We start from the raw sequence: 12,479 nt of genomic DNA on the forward strand, positions 1-12,479 counted from the left end.
GTCTCGATTTTTGCGGCCACGACAGCATTTAGTATTTCGCGGACGAAACGTGAAAATAGTGACAAGTCGCAATTCGCGAACGGAGTCAAACGGAAAAATATCGGTGACGGAAGGGCGAGATGTTCCTCCATCGTCTATATCTCCCAGAGACAAATATATTGCTTTATTATCGATTGCGATCTATATTTTCTCACGTATATATATATATATATATGTATCCTCCTGGCAATCCTGTTAGCACGATACACATCGTCCGTATCATTGACGTCATACTATCGGACGGCCGGATGTCATCGTGACTCGCGTTGTAGACCGTTGAATGCCGCAGAAAGATTAATAGGCTGCCGTAAAGTTGAAACTTCATCGACACATTCCTGAATATTTACGCTCTGTGTGCGCATTTTTATAGCCGCTCGAAACTTCATCCCGCAAAGGGCGCTTCGTGCTATTTCACGAGTCTATTACGATTCCTTTCTTTTTATCTCTCCCCCTTTCTATTCATCTGCTCTACATACCGTGTCCTCTTCCACTCTATTATCCGCATCAAGCGCGCGAAATCGATGAAATACTCCAGCTATTGTCACGAATATTGACTTTACTTCGCTTACGTTGGAAAGTAACTTTCGCAGATCCCAGTGTTTAACTTCGAGTAACTGCTAATCGCTTTCGAACCAGAGTTCGAGAATACAACAAAGGAAACCAATTTCCTTATTCGCGGTGAATATACCAAACTGTGCGTTACTCTGTGATAATTTCGCAATAGTTAATTATTATCGATCGAACAGACATTTCATTAATAAAATAAAGCGGCGATAAATTTCAAGAAAAATTAGTTCATCTACTTTACAGTTTACAACGTAATACTACACGGTAAAAAACATTTCGTATTTCTGTTGAAATTATCTTGTGTAGAAATTTTTGTGTTAAAATTTTAACATACTCTTATGTTAATATAACATATTGTCGTTATGTTATTTTGACATTTGTCTGTTGAGTTAATATTCACTATTTTTAAGTGTTAAAACAACACATTTAAATGAAAATGTACGAATTTTTGCTTATATTATATTTTTTTGTGTTATTTTTTCACATATTACGTGCGTTATTTAATTACATAATTGTTTTCTGTTAAATTAACATTAAAATTAGAGTGGATAAATTGGGACATGTGAAATGTGTTAAATTTAACACAATTTTTTTTACTGTGTATTATCATATAACTTCTCGCGCCAATATATTTGCGCCATTGAAAGAGTCATTATGAGACACTAGAATTATTTGAAAAAAAATTGAACGAAAAAAAAAAGGGAAAAAATCTCTTGGTTTTTCCAATAGCTTGAACATTATAAATTTTTTGTGTGTATCTTATAGTTTGCTGCCTAGTATGTTTCTGATATTCCGTTTCAATGCGTCGCTCTGTGATAATTTCGCGATAGGTAATTATCGATCGAAGAATAGACATTTCATTAATAAAATTAAGCGGCGATAAATTTAAATAAAAATTAATTCATCTACTTTACAATTTACAACGTAATACTATTATCATATAACTTCTCGCGCCAATATCTTTGCGCCATTAAAAGACTCATTATAAGACACTTGAATGATTTGAAAAAAAAATTGAACGCAAAAAGAGAGGGAAAAAATCTCTCAGTTTTTCCAATAGCTTGAACATTATAAATTTTTTTATGTATCTTATAAGTTTGCTGCTTAGGATGTATTTCTGATATATCCGGTTTAATGTTGAATTTAAATAAAAATTAATTCTTATGTATATGAATTAATTTTACAACGTAATACTATTATCATATATAATTTCTCTTAAAAGAGTCATTACGAGACACTTGAATGATTTGGAAAAAATCGAACGCAAAAAGAGAGGGAAAAAATCTCTCAGTTTTTCCAATAGCTTGAACATTATAAATTTTTTTATGTATCTTATAAGTTTGCTACTTAGGATGTATTTCTGATATATCCGGTTTAATGTTGAATTTAAATGAAAATTAATTCTTATGTATATGAATTAATTTTACAACGTAATACTATTATCATATATAATTTCTCTTAAAAGAGTCATTACGAGACACTTGAATGATTTGGAAAAAAATCGAACGCAAAAAGAGGGGAAAGAAATGTCAGAGTTTTCCCAATAGCTCGAATATTATAAATTTTGCCCGGTGTATTTCTGATATATCCGTTTGAATGATAATCGCGCGCAGGTGGTTAATGACCGTTTCATTGCGGCGTATCGTGTTCGCATTTTACTTGCCCGTCTGTCATTCTTCCGTCCGACGCGAGACGCGACGCGACGCGACACGACGACGGACGGCCACTTTACGCTCATACCCTGGCTGCAGACAGGCTCCGTGCAACCATACCGTGTACAATGGCATACCGGGCGGAATCTCTCGCGGAATATCTCGTCGGCCGCACTTAACGGGGCGGCATCAGAGCGGATGGGAGAGGTAAAATTTCCCCCGCGGGTGTAATCTGGCTGCGAAGTCGGGGCCGGTTGCTTGGTTGGTCGGTCTCGAGGTTCGCAAAGGCGTGGTGGAGAGGCGTCAGGAGTCAGCCGAGCGATAATAGTGGGTTGAAGAGGATTGAGAAGGAAGATCTCGCTCCCTCTCTCTCTTTTCTGGAGACGAGAGAGATAGAAGGAGAAAGAGTTTCTTCGCCGATCTCTCTCGGCGAGACGAAGAAAAGAAAATACCTAAAGCAAAGGGAAGCGCAAGCTTTAACGAGAGAGATCGATGAAGCTACTGTTCGCTTCCCCGTTCGAACGTTGTTCACTCCGGAACTATCTAACCCTCCCGCGCGATTCTCCTACCGACCATCATCCCCGGTTTGTCGGTCTTCTTCTCGCATAGATCCCTCGGAACAACTCTTCCGCCACTGCGCATCTGCGATGCCGGTGCAGTTGAGTCCATGTTAACATCAATTTAATGATAGCTCGTTAAGAGAATGTGCGGACCTTTAGCGATTAAATAAACTGACGTAATGCACCATCATGGCCGGTTCTTTTTCACTGCAAACGCGGGGGGAACGTGAGGTGATAAATCGTAAGCTCGCGAAAAAAATTTCTTTTCCTGTTATTCTGTTACTCACCAAGCTACTGTGTAATATATAGTTTTATTCATGGACGCAATGTATATTGAAAATATCAGAGATGCTCTGTAATTCTTAACGATTTCTTTTTTCAAAATATCCCAGATATAGCAACAAATTACAATGCACCCACATAACATCTTTACGATGTTTTTAAGATGTCTCTTAAAGATTTCTCAATGATGTCTTATTGGTGCATTTTGGATATGGTGCTATCTGGGATTTGTCAATTTTATTGTTTTTGAATTGCAAAAAATTGCGAATCAGGTACTTGGCTATATAAATTAAGGAGAAATATTTAAATCGATAGTTTACGATCTACAATATATCTCTCTATTTTATCATCTTTAGAATAGAGCATATCCATATATAAAAATTAAAAAATATGAAACTATCGTCGTCATTCTTTGATAATACTGTACTTTATAAAGATATGTGTGGGGTAAGTGATGTAATAAACTAAAGCTTAATGTCCAGTAACATTCTTTTTTTTTTCTTTTTTCAGGTAAGTGAACGATCTTTTTCCTCGACGGGGGTACTTTCCCCTAAGGAGCTGTTTCGACCTAATTTCATCGTAATGCGAGCGTAACGTGTTTGCGGACTATTGCATGTTGCTACATAACAAGTAAGTATTACAAGTTTAATCGACATCTTTATATCAAAACTTTAAGAGTACTTGTAGTCACAAGTTTGCGTGCTGTTTTCAACATATTTTAATTTAATGTAACGTGAGTATAAAGGAGAATAGATTGGGTATCGTATAGCGGTACAATATTTTTGCTCAGGTAATCTTATATGCGTGTCAGGATAATGCTCATTCGCGTGGATGTGACAATTCGTGTTTATAGTTGAATATTTTATATCTACTCGTTTCATTGTTTTATCTACTCGTTCATGCGCTCGTAATTCCGCGTTATTTTTCACACATATATGATTACCACGCAAAGCATCTCAATACGCTTAAATGAATGACGTACACAAATATAATAGAAATACAGGATATTAATTAATCCATCAAAAAAAAAAAAAAAGAAAAAATAATACAGTACAATATCTTCTTTACTTACTGAGAGCATTTACTAGTTTTTAATTTTATGATCCGGTATTAACGCGGTATTATGTTAATACACATAAAATTCGCATTGATAATTAATTTTTGTAATTTGAGATTTCCTTTCCTGCAAAATTTCAAGGTGTATAGAATTATTTCGAGAAGAAATTTTGCCAAGATCACACAAAAGATTAACGTGGAACTCTCTCGTTGCAGCTGGGTTCAAGTGCAGCTTATTAAATACGGCAATTTTGAAGTTCTCTTTTGCTTACTTCGTCAGTGACGAATTAATATGGTTTAAAACTTCCTTAAAGTCGCGCACCATCCTTTGTTTCGTAGGCGTCCGCATAATAGAATTCCATTTAAGCAGCCTCAGCGCGTGGGAAGTTTTAATCTTCATAATCTTAATCTTTATATAACTTTAATCTTTTATTTATCCTTGTTTTTATGATATATATGCGAATTTATTTATTTTTTTTTTTTTTCATAAATCCTAAATTCGAGAAGTTAGCGATCAATATAGAGACGTTGTGTATATATAGTTCTTTTTTATTCTCGCAATAAACTTCTCATTTTATCGTCAAACTATTGCCGAACGTAAATTCACGCAACGCATGAATTGCAATTGCGTGAAATTCCGTTTGTTTTTCCGTTTACAAGTGCAGTTACGATCGCGAGAACGAATGGCACACAGAAACGATGTTACAGCTCTCTCGTTTCCGATACTTCAGTCCGCGAATAAATTTTGTAAATTTCTGTAAACATAATTTCGCTACTTTGCATGGCAAAAGTATTGTTGTAACAAACAACATTTCAAAACAGATAGTTAAAATTGCTAAAAATTGAAAATAATGAAAGGACGCGCACGATACGTCATTAGCTTTTTTCGGAGCGCATTAGATTCGTTATTTCGCGCTTTGTAATACAATATTGTAAAAATGATTATCCTAAATGATTAATCGTATTCGTTGAAATATCTACGTAGATATATATATGTCGTACGCAAACGTGAATCGCATACATGCACATGCTCGCAGCGGTAATAGATGCAATGCGCATAATATCGTTTGCATCGTGTATTACGCGGAAACCTTCCTTTGTATGCAACATTTACGAGAGCCGGATATGGAGCTCGCGAATGCGACTAGCACAATAACGTAATTTTCCGAGTAATACCTCTCGCGCGCTAAGTTTTCACTCGTAATGACAGAGAGCGATCGTTTCGAAAAGCGGTGTTTCTTTTCGACGAGTCTCGCGATTTCAGAGCATAACTTTCCACGCGCAGCAGTTTATATCAAAGTAAAATTATGCATGGTTGACGCACGTCGGTTAGGTTTGTCGGACGGGTGCACGTGTCGTTTAATTATGCTTAAATATATTTAGCCTGCTCAAACTCGTGCCGAGTAACTATCGCGGAGAGTTGAAACATTAACAACTTAAATCAATCAACGGTATACGCCGAGATGTTTTCCCATCTATCGAATTTTTACCACATAGCCGGAAGCAATTTATTTAAACGTCGTATCGTTTACCTCCGCTATGATCCTCAATAAAACTTTGGAACGCGAAACTCATCCAACAAGCGAAACAATTCCGCCCATATATTTCCGTTATGAGAATTTCCGCATTTTTTATGTAGATTTTTTTATATAAAGAACTTTCGGAGAGGGAACTTTACTCTTTTCAATGGAAACACGCTATCGGGTTAATGGATCGTAATATATTACGTTTAATTAATTGTCTTTCGAGAGAAATTTCGTTTGGTACATTCAATTAAATGCCTGCTTTCCGAAAGTGATAGCCAGTAGATTTATGTCGAGTGTGTTGGCCGGTTTGTAAGAGGAGACTTAACGTAACTTCACAGGACTGGTTTCGAACTAGTCTCGTCTGTAGTTACTGCTTTCTGGCGTGGACGTTCCAAGAATAATTAGTAGCTATAACAACGGGCGCGCTGAAAACTAAGTTCAAGAACAGAAACCGCCCTGAATTGACCTCAAAGTAACGAACAGTGGTTCTGGCAATGTATCGCCTCGTATTTGACTCACCTCTGTCTGTGGGTGTTTCCTGTATTCCGCGTCAAACTGTCATCATTCTTTCATTTTATTTCGCAAGACGATTAATATGCCACGTAATTCCTTAACTTTATACCAAATCCAACATTTTTGGTGTCAAACTAATTTTCACAATAATTTGTCATTATTTCTTAAAAGAATATACATATATCTACAATGAAATCATAATTTTAATCATTTATAACATTAATTGTTATAATTGCAACTGCATCATAATACATAATTATTTATTACGTATAATATTAATATTAATTGAGATGCATTACGTAGTAATATAATTCATTATAATATTAATATTATAATTAAAATTGTCGAGTAACTTTAGACGAATGCATTGTTACAATCGTGCACATTGAAATTTGAAATTTGAAGTTAACGTAGGTGTTGCTTGGAAGAACAAATTTTAACACGACAAATTGTGTTCATAATCGGTCCTTGTTTCCACGGAAATCTTTTTAACGATATCCTCTCTTGTCCGCGCTCGTTTCACTATTCATACGGGATCTTTATTCAAATCGTTTTCGCGAGCCCTTGCGAGCCCTCCGACTATACGACGTAGGATTTGCATTATGTTTGGCTGATGGCTGCGCAAAGCCAATCAACGTGCAAATGCGGCGAAGCTCCCATCGTTTTTAGCGAGCTTCAACGCGCAAATCACCGGGATACGGAAGGAGGCGCCTGATATTTATTTATATGCGCGCTCCGAGCAATTTTAGATTTTATTTACGCGTCATACATATTGCATGATTCCAATTGATTTTTCCCGCGATTAATGTGTCTTTTTAATATATATTTGAAAATATGTTTCAATGTGCACAATTACGTTAAGAATTATGGCACCGATAGTGCCTGCGTGCACTTATAGAATTTCTTTCAAAAATATTGTCATCGTATTTTGACCGTCGCTATTTATGAGGCTCTCTACTTGCGCTAAATATCGCGTATTTGTTTTAAATTAAAATCGATATCCATCACGTGGCGCGTGAGGCGGCGCGCTTAGCGATGGCGTCTAGGTTTATTGAAACTCTGGCTTTCGAGCAATTTCGCGGAGCTTTGCTTTAATCCTACAGGATATGCTTCGTCTACCTTTCTCTCTCTCTCTCTCTCTCTCTCTCTCTCTCGTCCTTATTATTCTTCCTTTCCTCTCCGTTGCGGCTAACGCGTTCGCGAAACTGCTTACATTTTTTACGTGTCGCTAAGCTTGTATAAATAAAATTAATTACAACTCACGGAATATTTTAATTTACGAGATTTCACGTAGGAATTTGTATATTCGCGTCCGAGCGAATATTTCTTGTGGAAATTTATTCGAAATGCGCGTAAGAAAAGCCTTAAGCGCGCCCTCAGGGCGGAAACCAATATAACCGTATAACTGCATACATCTCAGATAACCAAACTCCGGGGGTTCGGGCTCAGGAAAGTGCTCCTTCACATCCGGGCGAGGGAGAACGCGAAGCGAGAAGAGAATGGGTGAAGAATTCGCGGCGCGGATATAGGGGTACGTGTAAAGGCGAAATAAGAGCAGCACGATGATGCTTTCGACATCGAGGGAAGAAGAACGTATATCTAGAGGGAAAGGGTAGAAAGATTGCATCGCGGGGGATAGGCAGGAAAGTTAGCTTCGTGTGTAAACCGGCATGCGATTCCCGCCCTTAGACATTCCCGGCGAAAACTACGACGGCCGCGCGAGAGAAGAACCGTAAAACTTTATTGAAAGCACGCGCGCAACTCTTCGCTCTTTCTCTTTCTCCCTGGCGCGTCGAAGCTCGGCGAAGCCGATGTCGGAAGTGCCTCGGCCGCGGAATGCCGCCGCGGTTTCTGTCTTCGAACATTGCCCTCCCATCGCTTTTCCATCACTCCCGCGTACATGTCAGTTTATTGAAATACTGCGAGCTGCGGTCCAAAAACCCGAGAGCAAGTCCCGTCGAAACTCATTACACGCTATTCCTGTCTCGCTCTTTCTCTCTGTCATTTCGCGAAAAAGACCGTCACTCGCCGTCGTTCGTTCCTGCATGATTGATGCATTCTTACAATTCTCGAACGTACGTTCATTTTCCCTCAGCATTTCATCATCGAGAGTTACCGAGTTTTTTTTTTTTTCCCGGGAATTTCCTGAGATTTTTGGAAAAGTTATGAAACTACGTTAATTCTGCTTTTTGAAAGTTTGATAAATGGAAATGAATATATTTTCACATAAAAGGTTTACGTTTATAATTTCAATAGAATATTAATATTTTAGGATAATTAAATTCAAAGGTACGCGATGATAATTATGATACCCAAAGTTGTCAGAGTTTAATGTGAGCTTTAATTTATATAATATTCTCTCTTCCTATCTGCTCTCTCGAAATCTCTGCTTTTGACTTTGCAAAAACATATTTTTTGGGATTAAAACTTTTTAATTCCTCAACAGTTTGCAAATAACTTTTCAATAATACTTTTCCTAACTTATAATATCGGGATAGATATTTTAGTACTGATAAAACATTTTTAAAGTTACAAACTCAAAATAAAAAGCATTACTAAAAGTTATATAATAAAATATTATTTAAATGTAATATCCAGGATTTTAAATCATACGTTTTAATTGTCAAAATTTTTAAACGCTAATTACTGTGCTTGTTTTTTACTTAACGAACAAAATCCTACATGTACAATTTCAATAGAATATTACCATTTTGGCTTAATTAAATTCAAAGGTACGATGATAATTATGATACTTAAAGTTGACAACTTTTTATTACCGACATATTTTTTAAACTTACAAACTCAAAACATTCCTAAATTTTAATTATATAATAAAATATTATCGAAACGTAAATGTAATATTCAGAATTTTAAATCGCATGTTTTAATTGTCAAAATTTTTTAACGCTAATTACTGTGCTTGTTTTTCACTTAACGAACAAAATCCTACATTTACAATTTCAATAGAATATTACCATTTTGGCTTAATTAAATTCAAAGGTACGATGATAATTATGATACTTAAAGTTGACAACTTTTTATTACCGACATATTTTTTAAAGTTACAAACTCAAAACATTCCTAAATTTTAATTATATAATAAAATATTATCGAAACGTAAATGTAATATTCAGAATTTTAAATCGTATGTTTTAATTGTCAAAATTTTTTAACGCTAATTACTGTGCTTGTTTTTCACTTAACGAACAAAATCCTACATTTACAATTTCAATAGAATATTACCATTTTGGCTTAATTAAATTCAAAGGTACGATGATAATTATGATACTCAAAGTTGACAACTTTTTATTACCGACATATTTTTTAAACTTACAAACTCAAAACATTCCTAAATTTTAATTATATAATAAAATATTATCGAAACGTAAATGTAATATTCAGAATTTTAAATCGTATGTTTTAATTGTCAAAATTTTTTAACGCTAATTACTGTGCTTGTTTTTCACTTAACGAACAAAATCCTACATTTACAATTTCAATAGAATATTACCATTTTGGCTTAATTAAATTCAAAGGTACGATGATAATTATGATACTCAAAGTTGACAACTTTTTATTACCGACATATTTTTTAAACTTACAAACTCAAAACATTCCTAAATTTTAATTATATAATAAAATATTATCGAAACGTAAATGTAATATTCAGAATTTTAAATCGTATGTTTTAATTGTCAAAATTTTTTAACGCTAATTACTGTGCTTGTTTTTTACTTAACGAACAAAATCCTACATTTACAATTTCAATAGAATATTACCATTTTGGCTTAATTAAATTCAAAGGTACGATGATAATTATGATACTCAAAGTTGACAACTTTTTATTACCGACATATTTTTTAAACTTACAAACTCAAAACATTCCTAAATTTTAATTATATAATAAAATATTATCGAAACGTAAATGTAATATTCAGAATTTTAAATCGTATGTTTTAATTGTCAAAATTTTTTAACGCTAATTACTGTGCTTGTTTTTCACTTAACGAACAAAATCCTACATTTACAATTTTAATAGAATATTACCATTTTGGCTTAATTAAATTCAAAGGTACGATGATAATTATGATACTCAAAGTTGACAACTTTTTATTACCGACATATTTTTTAAACTTACAAACTCAAAACATTCCTAAATTTTAATTATATAATAAAATATTATCGAAACGTAAATGTAATATTCAGAATTTTAAATCGTATGTTTTAATTGTCAAAATTTTTTAACGCTAATTGCTGCGTCTGTTTTTCACTTAGCTAACGATCGACTGTCAAACGTATATATATTGCCGCATCCGAAGATTACAGCTTTACGGTACATTATTCTCGTATTATATATTTATGCAAACGTGCCTTCGCGACGACGAACGTGCAAAATTGCGGCTGTAAAGATGAAACTTTGGGCAAGGAGAAGGGAAGGAGATGGCTATGCAGTGTGTTTAGTATATTGAAGTTTCCACCGCGCAAGAGTTCTCTCTCTCTCTCTCTTTTCTATATTCGGTACCGAGTATTATTTCGCGAAAAGTGTCGTTTATAGATCGCGTAAGGGATGCTGAGCGAGAGCCATTTTTTGCAATATACAGGAAAACAAGGAAAAGCCACTTCATGACGTCGATATCTCTTGACTTTACCAAATTTTCTCCCGGCTTTCCAAATTTTACTACGCCATGCGGAAACTACGTAGATACTTCGGCCGTCGCAAATATTTTTGATTGAAGCGCCCACGATATCAAACAAATCGTCCGATATATATATATATACATATATCTCTGGCCGAACTGTTGGCCAAAAAAAAAGAGGAAACCGCGGACACATGGAACTCGACAACATCCGTGTTTTCTATCTACAATATGATATGTGCGCGCGATGGTATCGACGTGCAGGTTCATGACGAGTGTTTTTCTCCTTTCGCTTTTATCGCTACATTCCCGTTACATTTCAACTATCGGATTCTCGCGCTAGGTCGCGGCCTCACCGCGAACTATTTGTAATTTTCCGCTCGGTATGTTCCAGGAATTTCGTGATATTTTATATCCCTCTCTCTCCCTGCTCTATACTCTCTTCCCCCGCTGTATGACCTGTCACCGACGAAGAGAACGGCGACGCGATAAATCTCGAGCATAGTCGCCGTCCTGTTCCTTCCGCGAGAGAAGGAAACCGCCGCTTTTCCCCCTTTTTCTCCATTTTCCGTCCTCGTATTCCCGTCTCTTCCATCCCCGGCAATCGAATCGCAAACGAACCGACAACACGTAGAATACACATTTACCTTCGTATCGCATACTCTCGTATGCGACGCGTTCAACAACTAATTACATTGACAACGTGATACATTATTTTAATTAGCGCAATGCTCCCGAACTCTTTTTCCGGATGAATGAGAGAGAATAAAATGGAAGAATGCAACATGTTGTTTATTTAGGAAAAAATCAAATTAAATTGTTTATAATAATGTTATAAAATTGCTTGCATTCTACAGGGTGTCCCTGTAGTAAACCTGTTAATGGCAGATAATTTGGAGACGATTTTTCTTTAACGAAAATGTCGAGACATCAATAAAATTTTCGAGTTATAAGCGATTGAAAATAAGAGATTTTTCGCAAACTGGTAAGCCACGTGGAAATAAAATCACATTTTTTTATTAATTTCATGTATAGTTTACTTTAATAGAATTTTAATTTAAAGTTTAATTACGAAGATACATGATGGCAAAAATCATTCCTGTATCTATTGTATATTAATAATGCACTTCCATTTTATAGAATCAGAGAACAATGCAAGCTACATTTAAGGTCCGGTTTTGAAAAAAAAAAAACATGTGAAAGATTTTCATTCAAATATTTAATTGATCGTTCCGCAATGTTTCGCAATCATCGATAATCAATGCGAACTGCATGCTAACTATATTGCTGCGGTAACCGAGAAAGATTGAACTTTCGCAATTTATACTTTTGAATTGACAAGGTAGAGCAGCAGTGGCAGGAAGAGAAAGGGAGAGAGAGAGAGAGAGAGAGAAAAAGAGAAGGGAAACAATATTAGAGCGAGACGCTCGCTCTCTCAAACACTCGGATCATTTCGTCGCCGAGGGTTTGGTCCGACGGGTTTCGCGTTTCAATTTTCTACCTCGATGAAATTCGACGAAAATTAAAGTCACGTAAAACTCGAGTCGCTCTCGCCGAGTCGCTTTTGACGAAAACGCGGCCACGTCGCTCGCTCGCGTATTCAATTGGACGAAGCTATGCCCGGTTAAATGCACGTCGTATTTTCTT

At 35.7% G+C, this 12,479-nt stretch overlaps 1 protein-coding gene across 1 annotated transcript in view; it reads left to right on the forward strand.

The window, feature by feature from the left end:
* LOC114945319 (podocin) overlaps positions 1-12,479 on the forward strand; it is a 223,804-nt gene that overhangs the window by 103,033 nt on the left and 108,292 nt on the right. Inside the window, exon 5 of the mRNA XM_085482092.1 lies at positions 3,611-3,730. The gene's annotated coding sequence lies outside the window, so the exon portion shown is untranslated. The remainder of the gene's footprint in view (positions 1-3,610; positions 3,731-12,479) is intronic.

Source organism: Nylanderia fulva, unplaced genomic scaffold (assembly GCF_048542155.1).
Source record: "Nylanderia fulva isolate GAGA-0341 unplaced genomic scaffold, ASM4854215v1 Scaffold2, whole genome shotgun sequence".
NCBI lineage: Eukaryota > Metazoa > Arthropoda > Insecta > Hymenoptera > Formicidae > Nylanderia > Nylanderia fulva.